This window comes from Sapajus apella, unplaced genomic scaffold (assembly GCF_009761245.1).
Source record: "Sapajus apella isolate SASKATOON/1434 unplaced genomic scaffold, GSC_monkey_1.0 scaffold27, whole genome shotgun sequence".
Lineage (NCBI taxonomy): Eukaryota > Metazoa > Chordata > Mammalia > Primates > Cebidae > Sapajus > Sapajus apella.
The window spans coordinates 18,674,276-18,683,349 of record NW_022436967.1 but is presented as its reverse complement, the minus strand read 5'-3'; the positions used below and the strand labels follow the sequence as shown (position 1 = coordinate 18,683,349).

Genomic DNA, 9,074 nt, shown 5'->3' with positions numbered 1-9,074 from the left:
ATTATTTTCACCTCTATCTGGAGCCCCACACAGTCTACCATGACAATTGCCTAGCACTTGCACAGGGGTGCCAAAACTGTTGACTCAGGATAAAGTGGTTTGAAAGCAGAAGAGGGTGATTTTCCAGGAACCATGTTGCTGGAATCCTTTTGTCTATAAGCAAAAGTAGATCAAGTATGTATAAGTCACTTTGTCACTCACTCTTTCAAGCTATATTATGTACACCATTGTAATCCCTCTCTTACTCTTTCAAGCTGTTTTATGTCGCTATCACTTCTTTCAGCTGTAATAAAACAATACCTAGGGAGCACTTAGAGGGAGAAGAGGTTGATAAGCAGCTCAATCTCTCTCTCTCTCCCTCTCTCTCTCTTTTTTTTAAGGGACAGAGTCTCACTGTCACCAGGCTGGAGTGTGGTGGTGTGACCTCGGCTCACTGCAACCTCCGCCTACTGGTTTCAAGCAATTCTCTGCCTCAGCCTCTGGAGTAGCTGGGATTACAGGTGCCTGCCACCATTCCTGGATAATTTTTGTATTTTTAGTAGAAATGGGGTTTCACCGGCTTGGCCAGGCTGGCTGGTCTTGAACTCCTGACCTTTTGATCCATCTGCCTCAGCCTCCCAAAGTGCTAGGATTACAGGCATGAGCCACCATGCCCAGCCAGCTCAATCTCTCTTTCTTTTGCTCAGCATCCTGAGCAGGTTGCTTTCAGCTTCACAAGGTTGTTTACAAAGGCAGAAAGGAAAGAGTAGTGAAGAGATAATGGTGCCCCCATTTTCACGTAGAAATCTTTCCTTAGAAGATACCTTCTATCTCATTGTTCAAATCAGGGTCACATGATTTCCCTTAGCTGCAAGAGAGCCTGGGAAAGAGAGTGACTCACATTTTTAACATTTATCATGGTGAGAGAAGGAAGTTATTGTTAGGCAGGCAACTGATATGGCTTGCCATATTCTCAGGAAACTATTAGGGGTTAAGTCATGGGGTAGGAAAAATGTCTCTGGCTAGCTAATAAATCCTTTTTCTTGAATTGGGTGATGGTGGCCTCCTTCTGCTTATACAATGTCCATGTTGGGAGGGTAGTATTGAAGACAGACATGTCATTTCCCCAATATCTCTTATCCTGCTATTCTGCCTCAAGGCTTCAAGGCTTCATCTGTACTTTGTGTTTAAAAATTCCTCCAGAAATCTGACATATCTTTGATCAATAGTCCTAGCTTCTAACATTGTTCAACATTTACATTTGTTTTTAAGATTTCATAAGAATTTCATTGGAAAGTTGATAAAGGGTGTGTGGTGTGGTTGCTGAATGCCCTTGGCTTTGGTGTCAGGGTTGGCATCAAGGACTTGGCCCAAGTGACTCCATAATGAGGCCGATGCTCCTTTGCATTCACCCAAGTGCATGATGTCAGTGGCTGCAGCCACGGACGACTGATGTCACCCAGGGCAGATCAGTTCCTGTTAGCCACAATTCTGTATACAATCTTGAGAAGATATTTTTCAGGGTATGAAAAGAAAGCCTAATTGACAGCCAAGAGCTTAGCTGCTCTGAAATTGTTAATGAACAAGATAACAACAGGTTTTACTTTTTGCAATGGTATAATTTTTCCTCTAAAAATTTCTGCTAATTTTTGGGAATTGTGATAAAAGAATAATTCCCTTAATGTTAGGTGATTAATTTATGCTACAGTAAATCATATGGCATATAGTGACTGCAAATGATCTAATTATTGAAGGCAGTTTCCAGAGGGAGCAGAAAAGGCAAGTCAGGGTTAGCAAAGTCCAGGCAGAGGCCTAGACTATACTGAACTATACTGTTTAGATTAAAAAATATACTGAATTATTCAAAAACAAATATTTTAACAAATGAGCACAGTTTTATATGGTGAGAATGAAGTTAGTAGTTTGTGATTGTTTGGCTAGCCATGGAGAACCTTCTATTCCAAATGAGGGGTTTATCTAGTCATGATGAAATATTTTGTGGAAGAGGATAAAGTAGAAAAAAAATGACAATAGGTTTTTTTAAAAAAATCTTTCATATGACATTTTCTTTCTAATTCTTAGAGAGCAAAGAACTCATCACAGCCTGTTACATTGATTTAGTTAAGCCCCAGATGTCTAATTCCCAAACACAAAACATTCTGGTGTTTCATTGTATCTTGCCACTCAAAATGTGGTCCAGAGCTTGGCAGTATCTTATACTTGGGAGCTAGTTAAAAATGTAGAACCAGCACATCCAGCAGGTAGCTGGTTTGTGTGCTCTGAGTGAGGGTCTGAGGCATCCACCATTTTGCTGGAGGAGCACCTTCGGCCATAGTAATCATTTATAATGTCTTTCATCTTTGAGTGGATCTACAGTGGCTTCAGCAGTGTGCTCCAGTTCCTAGGACTTGACAAGGAATCTGAAAAACTTGTATTCTTAGATTTAAACAACATAAGGAAACCATTCTTCTTCACATGATCCAAGATGACAGATTGGGCCAACATATTCCAACACTACATCCAACATCAGAAGAGCTAATAATTGCTGGAATGAATTTTACAACTTTTGATCTTGGTGGGCATGAGCAAGCATGTCAGGTTTGGAAAAACTGTCTCCCAGCAATTAATGGGATTGTCTTTTTTTGGACTGTGCAGATCATTCTTGCCTTATGGAATCCAAAGTTGAGCTTAATGCTTTAATAACTGAAGAAACCGTATCTGATGTGCCAATCCTTATCTTGGGTAACAAAAATTAACAGAACACATATAATCAGTGAAGAAAAACTTCATGAGATATTTGGGCTTTATGGACAGGCCACAGGAAAGGGGACTGTGACCCTGAAAGAGCTGAATGCTTGCCCCATGGAAGTGTTCATATGCATTGTGCTCGAGAGGCAAGGCTACAGGGAGGATTTCTGCTCATTCTCCCACTATATTGACTGAAGTTTTGACAGTAAAAATCGGAGTTCTGCTTCTTGGACTCATCCTATTCACAGCTTCCTCATGAACTTTTCTAATACAACAAGGAAAGCTCTCCAACCATGCCTGGCATTGAGAAGCCAAAATTCTCTGTCAACTCTCTCATTACCCAGTGGTGATATGTGCTCTTCTCCACACCATTAGGAGGTAATGCTGCCCACACGCTGGTGCAGGTCAGTATCCTGGGACTTGGAAGCTGGCAGGATTTGTCAGGTAAAGCTGTGTGCCATCATGGGACACCTGAAAAGAAAAACGTCTCACCACTATAATTGATTTCAAAAGAAAGCAATTCTATTTCTTTAAAGGAAATGTTGTTAAGGTAATTGGTATCCCTCCTAACTTTTTTAGTGCAGGTTAGTGGCAGGTTTCACTGTGGTAAGCTAGGGTTATTCCTCATCAAGGAACGTGTAGTAGATTGTTCACTATGGAGGAGTTAATTATAGAGTGGGCTATTCATACTTACAAAGTTACAGATTTCAGCCAGGCTCTGCTTTTATGATTTTGTGAAATTTCATTTCTATAACACCTTCCTTTTTCATTTTCAGTTATAAAAAGTGATTTTCACTTTTTAAAAGAGTTGAGAACTTCTCTCATTTCACATACTGCAGGTGTGTCAGTTACTTTTGAGTAGATTCTAAGGGAAAATTTTTCTAAATAGGAAGACCAGACAAAATTAACAGTTTAAGGGCTCTTAATTCTGTGAGTTGATGACTTAAAAGTATTGTAAGAAGGTTGGGTGCAGTGGCTCACGCCTGTAATCCCAGCACTTTGGGAGGCTGAGGCGGGTGGATCACGAGGTCAAGAGATCGAGACCATCCTGGCCAACATGGTGAAAACCCATCTCTACTAAAAAATACAAAAATTAGCTTGGTGTGATGGTGCACACCTGTAGTCCCAGCTGCTCGGGAGGCTGCGGCAGGAGAATTGCTTGAACCCAGGAGGCAGAGGTTGTAGTGAGCCAAGATCGCACCACTGCACTCCAGCCTGGCACCTGGTGACAGAGCAAGACTTTGTCTCAAAAAAAAAAAAAAAAAAGTATGGTAACACTTGTTTGGATCCAGAGAAATTTACTCAGTGAGTTTTAACATTTCCATTTGCAGAATTTGGTCTCTATTAGGCTGTTCATGAACTATTTTTCTGACATCTTTTCTCCTTAGATATCTATGTTGTTGGTATTAAAGTATCTGTTAACATCTGTAGCTTTTCCAGGTTTGCTTGTTTTTGGGGTATGAAATTGCCTTTCTCCATTTCAGAAATAAGCTTGTGGAAACACCAACCCAAAAACTTTCTGTAGAGCTGTTCCTTTGGAGGCAATATCACTTATTGGCAGTAAACAGTCTGTATAAAACACCAGCATCCCTACTAGGGTGATGAGGTTTCATTTTATAGCATTCTGTTTGCCTAGTGCCACATGTGAAATTGAATTTTGGTGATATTAACCTGTATTCTACCCTTGTAGTAAAAGATCAAATGATAGATCTCCTAGGTAAAGATAGAGCATAGGAGATGAAAAGTTGGGAGGATATCTGTATTCTAGTGTGAGAGTAGAGAAATTGTGGATAACATATTGCTGGGGTAAGAGAGTACCCTTCTTTAGTTGGAATTTTCATTCTTAGTCTTCAGTACTGACTTGTTGGGAAAGCATACTTTTTCACTGCCGGGTACCGAATGCAGAGCTCAGTGAAGTATATGTCTGGGAAGTGCATGCATTTCACTTATTAGCAAGCAAAGCTGAATTAAGGCAATTGTTGGTTTGGAAAGGTGTTACAGTCTTAAGAGAAACAAGCTATCTAATAGTGAATGAACTATGTAATTAACATGGGTATTTTCAACTTCTTATGGTTAAAGGTTCCCCATACTTCTCTATTCAGAGACATGAGAAGTATGCTTGCTTCAGTGTTCGTTTTCTTGCTTTTTTTTTTTTTCTTTCTATGTGTCCCTAGTCACTTTGTTGCAAGGTAGAAAACTGGTGGTTCTACATAGGGCAGCTCTTTTTGAAAGTGTTTTATCACAATGGAAAAAGAGGATTGAAAATCAGTTAGAACCAGTGTATTTCTTGCCCCAGGAAACACTATTCCTGTAATTAAATAGCTGAAAGAAGCTCCTGTATGGAGCTTCAGTACCTTGTACAGGATTTCCAATGAATTAAGACTTTTCAGTCTGTTTCATCAGGGTACATCTATGTCCTATTTCAGGAAAAGTAAAACAATCACTTACAAAAGAATGTTAATCTGTATCCTAAGCATTTAAATAAAAAGTTGAAACAAAACAAAACTAGAGCCTTAAGCAGCACTACATCTACTGAACCAGTCTCATTTTACCAGATTCCCTGACACATTGATGGAGAAGCACTGACATAGCCTCTGAGAGTGGGGATAGTATGAAGGTGAGAAGGCAAAAACTGATCCCTTATTTCAAGACACTCTGTTGATTATGTGGTATAAATTTCTTTATTACTTTATTGCTCTCAGGTTTGGCTTACTTGGCTTAGTTTTCAGGCTCAGCCTTCTTCACTGAGAGAATTACACACACCCAAAGCTTTCCGTGTAATTATTTCTACTAGCAACTTCACCCAGTGCCTGAATTTTCACTATTAGAAGCATTTTTTAAATTAATTGTGGGCAGAGGTTAAAATATTAATGTGTTTCCTAAAATAGGTAATGCATTATGCTATTTTCACATGAGGCAAAGCTTGTTCTAGTCCTGTTTGTATGTGCGTGTGTGTTGAAATAATCATGAAGCAGGGACTAAGGAAATTGGAATCAAAAGTTTGCACCTGGAGACGGGACAAATATGAGCATGAAGCTTGACTGTGAGAACCGTGCACAGCAGGGGGCAGGGAGCAGCCTGGGAAAAGGAGCTGTGTGGGATTGACATGGGAAAGGTGGGAGAGACATCTCAGAAACAGTTGACTTAGGGTCAGCTCCAACCCTGTCTACTCGGTGTATATAAATTGTTCAAATAACACATTTGATTTCCTCAGCAACTCTTTCCTCAGAAAAATATCACCCAGAATCTTACCGCGTGAATTCCCAAAAAGTTAAACAAAGCACCACCTTTCAGAAAATTCTTTCATTTAAACGGGATATCTAAAATGTCTTCTATTTAACTTTTTGGTTCTGTGTCAGAGTGATGCTTTAAAATTACTGTATAAATAAACAAGCTGAAAACTAATGTGCCAGTGACAACTTTAACTGATTCAATCTTTTTTTTTTTAATTTTGTAATGAACTATTTTTAAATATTAGAAAGATTTTTTTTCCCATTCAATAGTGAGGAGTATTGCAGCATCCACGATAGTGCTCTAAAATGATGTTTCTTAAATCTATACTTTTTTCACCGGAAGAAGTGACAGTTTTATTTAAATCCTTTACTTCTTTGAGAAGGAAAGTGAATACTGCTATCTCTGGGTGCTTGCTATGTGCCAGCTCTGGCACTAAGATGATTAAGATAAATATTTTAGGAGGAATAGAAACTATTCAGAACATTTTCATATGAAAATGATTCTAAAGAAAATGTGCTCCAAAATTTTGGAACGAATCCCCGGCCAAACTTCCCTTCCTGTCCATGCCTCACTGGCACGTGCAGAATCAGATGAGTTGGGCTCAAACCTCACTTGGGCATGTCACTGAATAGACTTTTTGTTCCCTGTCTTCTGAATATTGGATCCCGAAAATCCTCCAGTAGAAAAACTTATCAAGCACCTTGAAAGGTATAGAAATCTATCATTAAATGTGAGTATCTTACTAGTTGTGCACATAGTCAAAATATTTTTCTTGTTAGTGAAAAAGGGTGCTTTGCTAAGCTTATTCCAAAGTATGTTTAAATACTTTGTGATAAAAAGTTATTAATACCTGAGGAGCTGTAGGACATTCGAATGATTTTTAATCTAATTTCTATTGTTCTAACCTCTGCACTCATGTTTATAACTCCAGCCTAACATAATATTCTCTTCTTACATCCCAAAAGGTCATTATTATTTTATTCCAAAATCTCATAATTATTTCAAGCTTGCCACAAATATCAGATCTTAAAGTACATAATTCTGCTTTAGTATGTATTAAATCTTTCTGGTAAACTAGATATGCCCCTTATTCTTTGACCTTTGTTCAGTTGGTAGGAACATACATTCTCTTCTGATTCTAGTGAAGTTGAAATTTTTCCCATACGTTTCTTAGTCATTTTATCATCATTTTTTAGTAGAGTCTGCTCATTTCCATTATCTTTATATCTATTGATACAATAGTAGCACATTATATTTGTTGTCATACTCTTCTTACCTGTTATGGGTGTCAGTTTTTTGGTCGTATATTCACCTATTCCCCAGGTTACAATTTGCCTTCAGCTTTTGATTATTTTGTTTCTTTGTTTTCATTTTAAATTTTAAATATTTAACCATCCAAAAATTTTTAATTGACCTACATCCAGAACAGTTTCTTAAGCAATTTAACTTGAATGATCATTCAAAGTCAAATTTGTTGAAATATAATAGCAGATATACATGAGAAGACTTTGGAGATCTGAAACTCTCCTGCAAGGGGCTCCTAGGAGACAGAGACATTTAAAATAAACTAATTAATTAATTAATTAACAAACAAAATGCTTTGTTTCCTGAGCACGGTCACTGCTCATTTTGATATCTCAAAATAAACATCTTATAATTCCTATGCATTATTCAAACATAGAAAGATAAGTATCTGCATATATAATCAAATGGTCTGCACTGGATAAAATCCAGACTCATTTCGTAAAGTAATGTGGAGCAATTTTTATAGCTTTTCACTCATTTTCTCTAATTGGAAAGAAATTTACATATAATCACAGTTGCAGCATGAAATAGGAGATATCCATTTTAATCATATAATATTTCATTTTAAAAGTCACATATAAAACTTTGAAATATCAGCAGCTTTTTAATTTAAAATTGCCATTATTTGATTCACAAATATTCAAAATATGAATGAAATTATATTGTGGTATGCTATTCGAAATACCTTATATTGTGTGTGTGAGAGTGCATTCTGTATCACTCTGTCTGTCTCTACATTTTCTGGCCGACTAAAACTCTTTCTTTTCCCAATACATACTTACAATTTATTCTTCAACTTTGAAGTTGATATTATGGCCTATAAGATTATTTATGTAATAAAGGGTTTGTAAATCAAATAGTGTACAGTGTAAGTAACATTTTTTTTCTGAGATTTAAATTGGGCTTTGTTAGCTCAGATTCACTAGTTGTAGATATTAGTGGTATATTGTGGTTATTATAGAAAACGTATTTGAAACTAGAATTTAGAATTTCTAGATTTATCAAAGGAAACATTTGTTTTCTGAATTTTTGTATTGTGGAATTCTTCAACAGCATAAATGTGCATACACATTATCAGAATTCTGGTTCCTGTATCACATTGTTGGGTTTATTTTGAACATGGCTAACTCCTGACATGACACCACAAAGTTTTCAGTGGCAGGTCACATGCCTTATATACAGTTCCTAAGTGGGTGTATGCTAATGTGCTGGGGACTCAATCAATGTTTAATAAATGCATTAATATTTATATAAATTGATGCAGATATGCTTGAACACCTAAACATAATTGTTAACTGGATATTTTCCCTTTTGCTGCAAAAAGATTGATACAGTTTTAAAAATTTGTGTAACAGGATTTATTCTAGGATCCCCAATGATGGAGAAGCACCAGACTCTGAAAGCAGCACACATATGGCACAGCTAACCCTCCTCTATAATGTCAGCCCTAATGTCAGAGGAGGAAGCATTGTGTTTGGGTCAAAAGACATTTCTCCAAATAATGTTTCTAATTAACCAAAAATCTAGAGGGGGAACCCCAACATTATAGCTAAAGTTAGAGTTTCTAAGCACAGTCTGGAAGCTCAGGATAAGAACCGAAGAGACATGCCACATGGATTATAGTGCTTCTTATATTGCAGGATTCCAAAAAACCTCTGCACTCATGTTTATAAGCCCAGCCCAACATGAGATTCTCTTCTTACATACCAAAATGTCCTTAATTATTTTATTCTGATATCTCATAATTATTTTAAGCTTGCCACAAATATCAGATCTTCAAGTATGTAAATTTTTTAACACTACTGTTT

At 37.2% G+C, this 9,074-nt stretch overlaps 1 pseudogene; it reads left to right on the top strand.

Annotated features, from left to right (window-relative positions):
* The first annotated feature begins 651 nt into the window (after positions 1 to 651).
* LOC116560873 lies at positions 652 to 3,689 on the top strand (annotated as a pseudogene).
* The last annotated feature ends 5,385 nt before the right edge of the window (positions 3,690 to 9,074 follow it).